This window comes from Zingiber officinale, chromosome 8A (assembly GCF_018446385.1).
Source record: "Zingiber officinale cultivar Zhangliang chromosome 8A, Zo_v1.1, whole genome shotgun sequence".
Taxonomy (NCBI): domain Eukaryota; kingdom Viridiplantae; phylum Streptophyta; class Magnoliopsida; order Zingiberales; family Zingiberaceae; genus Zingiber; species Zingiber officinale.
This window is the reverse complement of record NC_056000.1, coordinates 18,590,611-18,596,619: the sequence shown is the minus strand read 5'-3', so window position 1 is coordinate 18,596,619 and position 6,009 is coordinate 18,590,611. Positions and strand designations below refer to the sequence as shown.

Here is a 6,009-nt window from a genome sequence, read left to right as displayed (position 1 = left end):
TGATATTAGATGTTTCAATCATAATCATTTGATAGTTTATCTTTATTATATTTTTAGAATCTAACTTAAATGATTAATTTATAATGCATAGTTTAATTAAAGATTATAGTTATATTTATTTAAAAAATTCTTACAGACATTCCTTTGATTTAATTATTTAATCATACAATATAAATTTTATTTTTCACTATATACAGTTAGGATGTAGAAATATCAGAATTTTAAACTCATTCCTACAGTTTGGTTGGCGTCAGAATCGCTCAACCTAATAAATCAAACGTATTATCAAAATCCAGCTCGTCTCCTATTTATTGCACACTTATTATGGATCTCCTCCAACGATATATATGCAACGCATTCACAAAGGATATACAGGCCACAAATTCTCAGAATTCTCAACAGGTTTAATTTAAACCCTATTAGTCATTCTTCTTTCTCATTTTCTCTAAAATTTACATTCTGCAGCTTCATATTTCCTTTTGGATATCTCAGTGTTGAAGCCGCGATTTGATCCGTTACCTCGCGAACAGCAATGGCCTTGGAGCAAAGTGGAAAGATTGGGTCCTTTGTGATTATTCTAGGCTTCTTGTCCTTCATATTGGCTATTGTCGCAGAGAACAAAAAGGTTCCCTCTGCTATCTCTTGGAATTATATTCTTTAGTATTAAGGTTCAGCGTTTCATTTCGCGTATTCATTTTACAGCCTCCGTTTGGAACTCCAATTCAAGGAAAGGGCGTTGTGATCTGCAAATTCCCAAGCGATCCGACAGTGCTGGTCGGTTCTTTGTCAGTCGTTGCTCTAGTTTTACGATCATAGGAGGGCATGTCGCTGTGTTCTTTAACTACAAAGGGAAGGCTGTTTCAAACAATGTCCTGTTTGGCTACTCCGCCTTATTCGTATTCTTTGTGATCGCTGAGTGAGTTCACTCCTCTTTCTTACTGTGTAGGCATCAGTTCTGTATTCATAAACTTGTTATCGTCTTGTTTCAGGATTGTGTCAACTCTAGCATTTGCGTTCTTGATATGGACTGTCGTTACTGAAGGCCTACACCGATCCCGCAACGTTCACTACGATCTCACGACTCAGTGTCCCACGGCAAAGACCGGCATGTTTGGCGGCGCAGCTTTTCTCGCCCTTGATGCGGCCATCTTGTGGCTTGTTTGCCTCACGCTGACCTTGAACGTAAGAGCTGATCACTTTGAGGACGAGGAGGTTAAGAAGGGAGAGTATGGGCAGGTTTATGCTACTGAATTGGTTAGCCAAGGGGCTTAGCAATACTAATTACGTGCATTTATTTCTCTTATAACATTTGTAATTACTGATTAGTATTAGTATTGTGTACTTAGTTTGCTCGTGCTCTGATCTTTGAATTATCATTTTAATGTATGATGATAAATTGTATAATATTATAAGGCCTTTTTATTTCAACTATTACATTCATGATTTTACTATGAATTTTTATATATATTCTATTTTTATGTAAAATTTTATAGAAAATGAATAGATATTTTTTTCTATTGTTAATTTGAACTTAAATTTATCTCTAGTTTCTCCATTTTGTTCCAGCTCTATCAGTTTGCCAATTCAAGCTTCCTTTAGTTGATTGGCCTTCCTTTATTTGATTGGCCTTCTTGATGACCTTTTAGTATTAAGGGGTTGTTTTGTTTAGGGGAATAAGGATGGGGAATGAAAATAGTAATCATTTATTGTCAATGTTAATCTTTGGATTATAAGAATGGAAATATAAGTAAGGGAATGAATCCTTATAAATATTGGGCAATGATTCATTCCCTCACCCCCTTAATCAGCATTACTCTATTTTCAACAATCAAAATATTCTTTTATTTCAAAAATACTCTTGACCTAATACTAATTTTTCCCCTTGATACCAAATATTCCCGTGCCCCCTTCATTCGCATCCCTCCGTGTCGCAGCCCCATCTCCTCCATCAGCCGACGAAGTGGAAGCTAGTCAGAGTAGCTCCAGCGAAGGAAATCCAGCGTCTGAGTCAAGTACACCATGTTGCTGCCTTGGCAACAACAACCGTCACTTGCAAAGTTGTTCCCAGACGGTTGCGTCATCTCCTGCTCCCTCTCTCCCACTACCACTTCCCCATCCTCCCAGCCAAAGAAATCCAAATGATATGAAAAGGATGACAACGACCTGAAGAACCTTGACGCCATCACATCTCCCAAGGTCATTCAATTAAAGATCCTTTAGTCAGGCTGCAGCTTTCGCCTCTTAAATGTAAACCACTTCTCAACAACCACCCGCCTCATCTACCTGTCTCCGATCAGCGAATAACGGACTCGCAGCCTAATCGACAAAGTCGTCGTCCCACCGACCCACCGAGATCTGGAGGAGGAAGCAAAAGCAATCCAGCTTTATCGCGACACTCACCAGCGCAGCCGATGCAAATCATAGGTTTAGGTTCTTTTGCCTCAGTGATGGTCATTAGGTCGAGGGCGAAATAGCAAGAGGAAAGAGAGATGTGCCAACGAAAGAAGAAAATGGAAAAAATAAAAAATAAAAGCACTAAAATTATCGATAAAAAAATCTTATATATTGTAGTTATTTTTAAAACCTTATATTGAGTTATTTAAAATGGAAAAAAAAAACTCAAAATAATTTTTAATACATTAATTAATAAGGATAAAATTAGAAATTTATTTTATTAGTATTACTGACATTGATTTAAATCAAACATCGATAATACAATCGTTACTCTCATTCCTATTAGTCCCCAGGGCGTAGCACAACTGGGGCACATGGTTTTGTGGCCGAGAGGTCTAAGGTTTGATCCTCGGGGTGTCATTGGCTGGGGTTAATGTCTCGGCCATGCGTTTTCAGTTGTGTACTTGCATTTATCTTCCGCCATATCCGTGGGACCGGCTCTAGGGGGCCTCTTTAATTTTTCCGCTACTTACTCTAACTCGCTACAAATAATTAGATCCAACAGTTTTGACCCGCTCGACGGGCCGCGCACCTGAAGTAGCGGAGCGCGATTAAGCCTCTGCTTGGTGCCTTTTGCACCTGTTCAATGGTACATCGGAGGAGGCTGAGCCGGAGGGCTCCTCAACTAGGATAATCGGGTGCCATTTGGATGGAGTCTGTGATCCCATGGCTGCTCCCCCACTTAGCGCATGGCTGGCCTCACCTCCGCTCACCAAGATTGGCATCGCATCGCTCTCATCCTGGGGCTCTTCATGTAAGCCGACTGGTTGTAGGCCGCGGCTTGCCAATTCTTCAACAGCAACTACGTTGATCACAACATCCTTGAGCTTCGCTTTGCTGGCCAACTGTGCTCGTAACATGACTTTGACTGCAAAAGAGAAAGAGAAATCAGTTAGCATCAAACGAAGAATTAAAGAAGCCTCATACCTAAGCTAGTCGGGAGCCGTGTGCGGATCGGACTTAGTCCAAAGATGTATAGGACACCCTCAAGTAGCAACTTGTGGATGTCGTACTTCTGACCGGCTAACATCAAGGCGGCGTGCATGTACTCCGATAGGCTCTTGTATCTCTTGAGAGCCGGTTGAGGGGCCAATTTGAGTTGCCAGTTGGTAGAGAAGTCTGGTCGTTCGGGAAGGTACATAAAGAAGAAATACTCCCTCTAATGCTTATTGGAGGTCGGCATTTTATCAAAGAAAATAAGACCCACTCGAGATTGAAAAAGGAATGTCCCGGGCTCGGACAGTTTAGGATAGTAAAAATAGTGGAAGACCCAAGGAGTAAGGGAGATGTCGTGCAGACGAAACAAAACAACGACGCCACACAACAGTTGGAAGGAGTTCGGCACAAGTTGAGGAAAGGAAATGTGAAAATATTTACAAACTGCGGGAATGAAGGGATGAAGGGGAAACTACAAACCGGCGATAAACTGATCCCGGAAGAAACAGATACAGTCGATCGGCAGAGAATTGGGCCGATTGAACGGAGAAGGAAGAATAATATGATGATCAGAAGGAATTTCAAAAACGTCTCTCAAGCTCTCAGCATTGCCTCCATTGAACCTAGATTCCATAGATGTGTACCAGACTCCAGGGACAGAGACAGACGGCTGTGAAGAACTTGCCATGGAAACAGAGAAAGCAAAGAGAAAAGGTGGTCAGAAAGAAGAAACACGAGCGTAAGGGAAAGGGCTTACTGTGAAGTCATCGAAAAACAAGTAAGAAGAATCGCCGAGGACCAATTGCGGAGGGTCGCCGGAGAAGGTCGCACAAGAGCAGAGGAAGGTTGCTACCGAAGAACTCGAACTCAAAGATGAAGTGTGCGAAGGAGTCTACGCAACGAGCTTATAAGCCTCGGGCTCAGCCGACCGGAGCCGTCCGATCTAGGTCGCGGAAACCCAGGCCAAGATCTCATCATTGAATTTGAACCGTCAAACGTCACATCACGCCTATCACGTCAGGCGTGCGGTGACATCGGGCGTGACATGTGGCGCCTTGCCACAGGTCGGCATTTAATGACGGCATAGGAGCGCGCTCAGCCTTAATGCGTAGGATTTGCATGATTTCCAAGAAATCTGGGTGACGTCAGCCTAGTTCGCGCTCACCCAAGACAGCCCAAGGAAAGATTTCACAAGTGCAAATGTTCGTCATATCGATCAGATGGGGGGAGCTTATCTACAACCGAACGACAAACTTCAGCAGGCCAACCGACAGGGTGAATTCGCCTCTCGAGCAAAAACCACACAGTGTCGAAGGCTGATCGGGAGAAATCTGTTCAGACAATTGTCCAGTCAGTCGGACTTATAGCCTCCTTCGACTATACTTGAGGGGGAAGCTTGTGATGCGGTGATGATGAGGGGCCCTACCCTGCTGCCACGGTGGAGATCAAAATCAAGACGGTCAATGCTTAGAAATCATTTGTCGATCGGGAAGAGAAAGGCCTGATCTGATATCACCTTTCACTCGACCATGAGCTGAGCACCCGACACTCAAATAAGAGGATGGCAAAGGGAGCATGCAGAAATCGGGACAAGCGACTCTTCCACTCAGCCTAGCAGCAGACTCGACATCAGCTGAGCACACAGACAGTAGACTTCCGGTCGAGCAGCTATCCCGCTCGGCCCAGTGACAGAGCACGTGACCAGTGGACTTCTAGCCGAGTGGCTCCTCCGCTCAATCCAGTAACAAAGCATGGCATATAATGGACTTCCGGCCGAACGTAGTATTTTTTAATTTATTGATCATTATTTTTATCACATCAAATATTCTTAAAAAATTAAAATAAAAGGTTATCACGAAAATCACCCTTTTTTTCTTTATCCTGGAAGACAATTACAATTTAACCATAGTATTATTTAGGGCGACTTTATGTTGCCTTTGAAATTTTACTTTATGGTTCTTTAAACACCTTATCTAAGCTATGTTGCTCACATGATTTACACATTATAGTAAAAAAATATTAAAAAAATTATAATTATGTTCATCTTAATTGTCCCTTGTAATTCGTCCCTATATTATATAAAAATAGATAAATCATTAGATCATCTTATAATCGATTGTTAAATGGTTAAATGGTGGGAAAATTTTATTTTCCTTAAGGACATATGCTTGTCAAGAATTAAACCCTTTCCTATTATAATAAAGCTATCACTTCTAACCAACTAAGCGCCATGGACAACCACATGATTTGCACATGAAGCTCCCTTCATATCAGATTAGTTTTATTATTTTTATTTTTATTTTTGCCTAGACAAATGTAATCACGAGTGACGATTCCAAGGCAATGAAACATTTATAGTTTTGTAGTAAATATAGCTTATAGATACCTCATAACTATTCAAGAAGTTGATAAACTAACGTAGCACAACCGTCTTCTTTTTCCGATTTACTGAGGGATGTTTGGTTGGGAGGAAAGGGAGTAGGGAATGAAAAAAGTATTAGAAGTTAATATTTGATTTGGAGAATTGGTGGTGAATGATTTAATCCTCCAAACATGAAAATAGGTCATTACTTAATAAAATGGAGAGCATGAAAACCTCTATTTCTATTCTCCACTTCT

The 6,009-nt window shown here is 41.3% G+C and overlaps 1 pseudogene; it reads left to right on the top strand.

Moving 5' to 3' along the window:
* Window positions 1–482: 482 nt before the first annotated feature.
* LOC122008483 lies at window positions 483–1,303 on the top strand (annotated as a pseudogene).
* The last annotated feature ends 4,706 nt before the right edge of the window (window positions 1,304–6,009 follow it).